Below are 9,102 nucleotides of genomic sequence, written 5' to 3'. Positions count from 1 at the left end.
TAACTCACTCACCAATGTATGACTACTTCTCAATGTTAAGATAATAACACTTAAAATTGTTTATTAAATATTAACTATAATTAACTACTTAATTAACCACTTAACTAACACTTCAATTTATCAATAATAAAACACTCATGAGATCACAACTTCATTATTACTTCCTTCTATAGCCATTGTTATTACCTTTAGCATGTGACAGTGATGATATTAATCGAATAACACAAAACTGATAAAAGCCAACTTTCATTGTACTAATACCATTCTACCAAACATCCACAATTAAGATAGAAGTTGAATAGTCATCAATTATGTTGAGTTCCTATATGTCTACAGAAATTGACAACACAACGATTTAAGCACAAGTTATTCCTTTTTGATTACATAGGGCAAATAAAACTGTTAGAGTTACCCACTAATCATGCACAACGTACATGAACCTATGCTAGCATGGCAAGTTCTAAATCTCAAGATCCACCGTCGCTTCACAAGAGATTAACACCCTATCTTATATGTTCGCGACGCACATAAGACGAATACGCACAACCAATACTAGATATCATGCAATCATCACATACTAAAGTATTAAACAATTAACTAAAGAATTCCATAATAAATCCGTTACAACCCCATGATCACGATTAGCCCATAATAGAACTTATCGCCATCATGGGTTCATATAAAATCATGATAAACAAACACAAGAAAATAATAACTAAACTGATTATATTAAAACAGAGTACGTCACAAGAGTAAATAAGTCAAAGCAAAAAAACTAGCATCCAACGTTACAACGAAACAAGAATCACAAGAATATATGCTTCCTCTTCGTTGCTGTGTGCTATATCGGTCTTCTTCTTTATCTCCTTCGCTTCTTACAAAACACAATCTAAAACATAATCTCCTCTTAATACTCTGTGAAAAACGTCTCAAATCTACCTATATAATAGTCCCATAAAACTCAGATTACATAGAAGTTGGAAGCCAAACAGAAGTAAAAGTCTAAAATAATATATCTTTTTCCCCGACCCTGCGCGGCCGCTCAGCATTTCTGCGCGGGCGCGCAAGGCTGCTGCGCGGCCGCTCAGCATTGCTGCGCGGGCGCGCAAGACCCTACTGGAAAAATTCCAGGTTTGCTCCGTTTCTTCGCCGTAATCTGCCCGTTCTTTTCCTCTCTCAATGGTGAACACATGCCAAGGCTTATTCTTGATGATTCCTCCTCCGAAATGCAACTAATACCCTGAAATGCATAAACACTAGAAAAACGCATCAAATACACAAAATACTTGATTTCAAGACACCAATTTAAGCCATTTTAAGACGTTCTAAGTGGTATAAAATGCCACTTATCACACCCCCAAACTTAAATTGATGCTTGTCCTCAAGCGTCACAGACTCAAAATAAAAAAATATGCATGAATGCAATCTATATGAAAATGCAACGATCCCCCTTACTACAATTAACCAACCAAATTGTCACGTCTCAACGAATGCAGTTAGACACTAAAGATCAATAAACTCATGCAAACAAACATACAGCCAGAAACGTGGTGTGTGCAAATGCTTAACAGATATGCTTCGGAACTAGACCAATTATTATGACTAGACTATCCTCAAGGCAATCCTACGATTATACAAAGAATAAAAATTCTAGGCACAAAGTGATATACAACACTACAAGAACTCTGGAGCTTACTACGGAATCGTGCTTTTTATTTACAACTCAAATGCTTATTTGACCGTGCAATGAGTGAGGTCCACAAAAGACTTATACAATGGTATCCATGTAACGAGCGTTAGGTTAGCGGATCCCAGACTCTAAAAGCCTTAGGTCACTAGGCACAAAGTCTCCTAAGAACTTAATAACTTGAATACCAAAGAGCCCACTCTTGATCAATTATGCAAAAAAATTTTTTTTTTTTTTCTCTCTGAGCAAGTGCGTTTCGCTCCATCTTGCTCAACCCTAGAGTACTCGCATAACATGCGAGCCGGCTACTAGCCATTTGACGCCTAGCCACAACTAGCAACAAATTCCATTTTTACTCCATTTTTTTTTCTTTTTCATGCCCTTACCACTAAGAACCTATTATCAAATTCTAAGCATAATAAATAGATTATCCTCGAAAATAATCAGATCATAACAACAATCTAGCCCTTAAGCATTCTCTAAGACTTAGTGAAAATACAAGTGCTTCTGCATGCATATCAACCTACACAACTTAATATCACTTTAATGCTATCACTACACTCGCATCAATATCACAATTCAGTCGATAAATCATTGCAAAAGGGATCATGGTATATGCATGAGCTATATGATATGACAAACAAATAAAGCTATATATAAAAAAAACTATATGGCAAAAATTATGCAACTATATGAACTAACTATCATGAATATGCAGCTATATGACACACACAAAATATTCCTTAACTACCACCCCCAAACTTAAAATCTTCACTGTCCCCAGTGAAGGTAGTAGAAAGGAACACAGGGTATACCTACTCGGAGTCATCATCATCATCACCCTCAGTGGGTGGAGTATCAGGCGGCGGGTATGCAGAGTCCTCACCAAAAACTGGCCACTGGATATCAGCTCCAAGGCCTCGAAAAGCAGTCCCTAACGCAAGAGTGAGCTCCTGAGCAAACCTGCTCTGCGTCTCATACATGGCATCCATCCACCGTGAAAGCCTCCTATACTGGGCATCACCCATCCCAGCACCCTCCTGAGCTCTCGAAGAACTAGCCTCACCACGCCCTGGCCTGGCCATAGTAGCACCTCGTGCTGGACGCCCTCCTGGAAGACGATAACCCAGCCCATGCTCCTCAGGCTCACCACCGGTCCACTCCTGCATCCCATTCAGAGTGCCAGAATCTATCAGAGCTGCTGGCAACTGCAACTGCTCATGAGCCGGCCAGTTCACTCCTACTGCTCGGCATAGCTTTGTAATCGTGGATGCATAAGGGATGTTCATATGCTTTGCTCCCCTCAAAAACTTCAGAATTCCTTGGTAGATAAACTCACCAAGGTCCACATAGTATTCCTCATTCAGAATTCCCCACAACAACTGTGCTCTCTCAACTGTGACCTCATGTGCATGTGAAGAAGGCAAAATATTAGCACATATAAATGCATTCCATGCACGGGTATACCTGTTCATGGCGATCGCCGGAAAGTGACGATACTCATTATTGGCTGGACTGCGGTTCCAAACTCTGCCCGTTCGACAGAGAGTCGCACAAATCAAATCCAAGTCAAAATCCTCAGCAGTCTTTTCATTCCAGTTCTCCTCCTCGGGCTTTCTCTCTCGCTGTCCAATCACACGGCGAATCGCCGCAGGATGATAATCAACCGTCAGCCCACGAACTACAGAAAACCCATTCTTTTCAGCCTTCGCGTTCGCGTAGAACTCGCGAACAACACTCATCGGTACTGCTTCGGGTGACTCACAAAAAGCTATCCACCCCTTCTCTGCAATCATGGGCAACAACTCACCATCCCTCCCTGATGGTAAAAACCCCCTCTCCTTCAGAATCGGCTTCCCCAACAGCCTAGTGTACTCCTCCTCCGCAGCTCTGTCAGTTAACCGAGGCCTTGCAGCAGTACCCCTTGATGAATCAGCAGTAGGAACTGTGTTGCTGCTGTCAATAGTGCGTGCTCTCTTGGGTGCCATTGATTTGTGAATAAAAGTGTGTAAGAACTGATTTTTGATGTTTATGAGAGGGTTTGAGTGTAGGAAGTTGTGAGAGATATGTAGGATAGGTGTATGTATATATAGGGTGTGGAGTAGGTTAAATTAGATTAGGAGTGGGGTTGAGGGATAAAATCATGGGGTAATGGGAAAAGAATTCGTGGGTTTATGGGCTGTAATGGGTTTTTGTGTTTTTTTTTTCTGAACTGATAAAAATTTTCTGGAACTCGACCCCTGCGCGGCCGCTCAGCATTTCTGCGCGGGCGCGCAGAGGGTCTCTGGAAAAAAAAATTTTCAGCCCCTGTTTTCTGATTTTTTTGTGTTTTTGGATAGGTTATTAACTTCTAAGGGTTCCTGTAACAACAATTCATGGGTTGCCTCCCACGCAGCGCTTCTTTTTCGTCATTAGCTTGACGTTCCGTACCTTTCTCAAATAGTCAACAAAATGGCACTAACCACCTCTCGGTTTGCCATATCCCCATAGTAGTGCTTCATCCGCTGACCGTTAACCTTGAATGCTTGGTCCGAATCATTCTCAAAAATTTCCACCGCTCCATGTGGAAACACAGTTTTGACAATAAAATGTCCAGACCACCTTGATTTCAACTTTCCAGGAAAAAGTCGGAGCCGAGAGTTGAATAACAGAGCTTGTTGCCCTGGCACAAATAACTTAGGATGTAGCTTCCTATCGTGCCACCTCTTCACCTTTTCCTTATACATTTTGTTATTCTCGTACGCTTGAAGTCGAAATTCATCAAGTTCATTAAGCTGAAGCATTCTTTTCTTACCAGCTGCATCTAAATCCAGGTTCAATTTCTTCAATGCCCAGTAGGCCTTATGCTCAAGCTCCGCCGGTAGATGACATCCCTTACCGTACACCAACTGAAACGGTGACATCCCAAGTGGAGTTTTGTATGCTGTTCTGTAAGCCCAAACAGCTTCATCGAGCTTTAAAGACCAATCCTTCCTTGACGGACAAACAACCTTCTCTAGAATGCGCTTTATCTCTCTGTTAGACACTTCCGCTTGACCATTTGTTTGCGGATGATAGGCAGTAGCTACTCGATGATTCACATTATAACGCTGCATCATAGAAGTGAACTTACGGTTGCAAAAATGCGATCCTTCATCACTTATGATTACCTGAGGTGTTCCAAACCTTGTGAAAATTTGCTTATGAAGAAAATTTAGCACTACCTTTGCATCATTTATCGGTAAAGCTTTACCTTCGACCCATTTTGAGACATAATCGACTGCCAGCAAGATGTACTGATTATTGCAAGACGAGATAAAAGGCCCCATGAAATCGATTCCCCATACATCAAAGACCTCGACTTCAAGCATCACATTTAATGGCATCTCATCCTTCCTTGACAAATTTCCCACTCTTTGGCAACGATCACACCTTAAAACAAACTGATGAGCATCCTTGAACAAGGTAGGCCAAAAAAAACCTGCTTGCAGAATATGAGCTGCCGTCTTCTCACCTCCATAGTGTCCACCATAAACCGTGGAATGGCAGTCTCGTAATATCCCCTCCGTCTCACAGAACGGGATACATCTCCTGATGATCTGGTCAGCTCCCTGTCTAAACAAATATGGTTCATCCCACATATACCACTTCACCTCATGCAGAAACTTCTTCTTTTGCGCGGATATCAAATTAGGAGGCATTATATTACTGACAAGATAGTTTACAATATCTGCAAACCATGGTTCTTCCTTCTGAATTGCAAACAACTGTTCATCCGGAAAAGATTCATTGATTAACGTCCTATCTTGTGAAGTAGAATCGGGATTCTCCAACCTAGAGAGATGGTCAGCTACTTGATTCTCAGTACCTTTTCTATCTTTGATCTCTAACTCAAATTCTTGAAGTAAAAGCACCCAACGAATGAGTCTCGGCTTCGAATCCTTCTTAGAAACCAGATAGCGAATAGCTGCATGATCAGTGAATACTGTCACTTTCGTACCAAGCAGATAAGATCGAAATTTCTCAAAGCCAAAGACTATAGCCAAAAGCTCCTTCTCAGTAGTGGTGTAGTTCAATTGGGCCCCATTTAAAGTCTTACTCGCATAGTAGACCACATGGAAGAGATTTTTCTTGTGCTGTCCCAGAACTGCACCTACCGCATAATCACTCGCATCACACATCATCTCAAACGGTTCTGTCCAATCTGGTGCTGTAATAACTGGTGTCGTGATCAAACTCTCCTTGAGAGTCTCGAATGCTGCCAAACATTCATCATCAAATTTGAAAGGCACATCTTTCTCAAGTAGATTGCACAACGGCTTAGATATCTTTGAAAAGTCTTTGATGAATCGCCGATAAAAACCCGCATGACCGAGAAAACTACGGATTCCTTTCACCGAATAAGGTGGGGGAAGATTTTAAATGACTCCCACCTTGGCCTTGTCCACCTCCAGACCTTTGCTAGAGACCTTATGCCCAAGGATAATGCCTTCACGCACCATAAAATGACATTTCTCCCAATTAAGCACCAAATTAGTTTCCACGCATCTTTTGAGTACGGCGCGCAGATTATTCAAACATTCATCATATGAGTGTCCAAAGACGGAGAAGTCATCCATGAACACTTCGACGTTATTTCCAATCATGTTAGAGAATATAGCCATCATATATCTCTGAAAGGTGGCCGGGGCGCCACATAACCCAAACGAAACTCTACGAAAAGCAAATGTGCCAAATGGACACGTGAAGGTAGTCTTTTCCTGATCCTCTGGTGCAATATAAATCTGATTATACCCGGAATAACCATCCAGAAGACAAAAATACTCATATCCCGCCAATATGTCAAGCATTTGATCAATAAATGGAAGAGGGAAGTGATCCTTCCTTGTGGCTTTGTTCAATTTTCTATAATCCATGCATACTCTCCATCCTGTAACTGTTCGAGTAGGGATGAGCTCATTCTTTTCATTTGCGACCACAGTGATACCTCCTTTCTTAGGTACACATTACACGGGGCTCACCCACGAGCTGTCAGAAATAGGATAAATGATGCCTGCATCTAGCCATTTCAGAATTTCTTTCTTCACCACCTCCTTCATGATCGGGTTCAGTCTTCGCTGCTGTTCCACAGTTGGCTTACTTCCTTCCTCTAGCAGAATTTTATGCATACAATATGGACTTATCCCCTTGATGTCTGCTATGGTCCATCCTATAGCCGATTTGAATTCTCTCAAAATCCTTAAGAGCTTGTCTTCCTCACTACCTGAAAGATCAGCTGAAATAATAGCAGGTAACGTAGATGAATCACCTAAAAAAGCATACCTCAAGTGTTCAGGTAATGGTTTGAGCTCTAAGGTAGGCGCTTCCTCTATTGATGGTTTGAGCTTCCCTTCAGCGTTCTTGAGGTCAGAAGTACCAAGAGATTCAAATGGTATATCCAGCTTTCGCTTCCAGGGAGAAGCGTTCAGATATTGTAATTGCTCATTGCTATCATCATCATCACTGTCAAATTCCCCCACTAGGGCCTTTTCCAATGCATCAGACATTAGCATGTGATCGAGTTCCGAAGTAACCGCAGAATCAATCACATCCACTTTTAAGCACTCCTCATCTTCTGTAGGGAATTTCATTGCCTTGAATACGTTGAAGGTCACATCCTGATCTTGGACCCGCATAGTAAGTTCCCCTTTTTGCACATCTATCAAGGTACGGCCAGTAGCCAAGAAAGGCCTCCCCAAGATTATGGGAATCTTCTTATCTTCCTCAAAATCCAGAATAACAAAATCTGCAGGAAAGAAGAGCTTCCTGGATCTTTCAGTTTTGGTGGTAACTTTTGTTGCAGAACTGCGCTGTATTCTTCCGTGAGAGCAACGGTTTCAAGGTCATCCAGTTTCACCTTCCTTGAAAGAATAGTCTTCATAAACTTCGCATAACTAGGCATTTGTTCCAGAGCCTCAGCGAAAGGTATATTGATGTGAAGTTTCTTGAACACCTCCAGAAACTTCCCGAACTGTCTATCCAGCTTTTGTTGCTGCAATCTCTTAGGAAAAGGTGGTGGAGGATAGAGCTGTTTCTCCCCTGTATTAGCCTCAGGCAGAGTGTGTTCAACAGTAGTCTTCCTTGGTTCCGCCGCTTTCTCCTTTTGCTTAGATTCTTCATCTCTAACTTCAGCTTCGACTTCTTTTGCCTTTTCAGCATCAGCTACTTTTCCAGACCTTAAGGTAATAGCCTTGACTTGCTCTTTAGCTTCCTTCCTGCCTGGTACTTCCGTGTCACTGGGAAGAGTGCCAGGTTGACGATTGAGCACTGCATTGGCTAATTGACCGATTTGATTTTCCAAGGTCTTGATAGAAACCGCCTGAGTCTTGCACAACAGCTTAAGTTCCTCAAAATCAGCACTAGTAGGTGCAGCTGCACTTCCCTGTTGAGGATATGATTGCCTTGTAGCATACTGCTGTGGTTGCTGGAATCCAGGTGGGTTAAACTGTTTACTCACTCCTTGCTGATATGGTGGCTGAATAGCATTCTGATTATTCCCCCAGCTGAAATTTGGATGATTTCTGTTGTTAGGATGATAGATCGCTTGCACAGGCTGTTGTTGTCGCTGATAACTATTCACATACTGAACAGATTCATTGACAAGAGAACACTGATCCGTAGCATGAGAACCTGCATAAAGCTCACAAACCATAGCTATTTGATTAACTCCATACGTAGCCAAAGAATCAACCTTCATTGATAGCGCTTGGAGCTGGGCTGCAATAGCGGTGGCTGCATCAACTTCCAGAATACCTGCTACCTTGCCTGACGTCATCCTCTGAGTTGGGTTTTGATGCTCATTTGCAGCCATCATCTCGATAAGATTATACGCCTTAGTATAGCTTTTAGCCCATAAGGCGCCTCCAGCTGCTGCATCGAGCATGGGCCGAGATTGGGCCCCCAAACCATTATAAAAACTAGTGATTACCATCCAATCCGGCATTCCATGATGTGGACATTTTCTCAACATTTCCTTGTAGCGTTCCCAAGCCTCGCACATAGATTCTGTAGGTTGCTGCGCAAACTGAGTAAGAGCACTCCTCATAGCAGCAGTCTTTGCCATTGGATAAAACTTCACCAGAAACTTTTGCGCAAGATCTTGCCACGTAGTGATTGACCCAGCTGGTTCAGAATGTAACCAGTCTTTAGCCTTATCCCTCAGTGAGAATGGGAAAAGCCTCAACTTGATAGCCTCATCAGTCACGCCATTATACTTAAAAGTGCTGCAGATCTCGACAAAATTCCTTATGTGCATGTTGGGGTCTTCAGTTGCCGCTCCTCCAAAAGAAACAGAATTCTGCACCATCTGAATAGTGCCCGGCTTGATTTCAAAGGTGTTAGCTTGAATAGCCGGATGAAGGATGCTTGACTGAATGTCATCAATTTTAGGCCGAGAA

At 42.2% G+C, this 9,102-nt stretch overlaps 1 non-coding gene across 1 annotated transcript; it reads left to right on the top strand.

Annotated features, from left to right (window-relative positions):
- Window positions 1-8,646: 8,646 nt before the first annotated feature.
- LOC141709474 (small nucleolar RNA R71) lies at window positions 8,647-8,753 on the top strand. The gene has a single exon (XR_012570048.1). It is a non-coding gene; the product is annotated as a small nucleolar RNA R71 (small nucleolar RNA).
- The last annotated feature ends 349 nt before the right edge of the window (window positions 8,754-9,102 follow it).

This window comes from Apium graveolens, chromosome 2 (assembly GCF_009905375.1).
Source record: "Apium graveolens cultivar Ventura chromosome 2, ASM990537v1, whole genome shotgun sequence".
In the NCBI taxonomy this organism is placed as follows: Eukaryota; Viridiplantae; Streptophyta; class Magnoliopsida; order Apiales; family Apiaceae; genus Apium; species Apium graveolens.
Note: the sequence above shows the minus strand (reverse complement) of the source record. Positions and strands in the feature narration are given on the sequence as shown.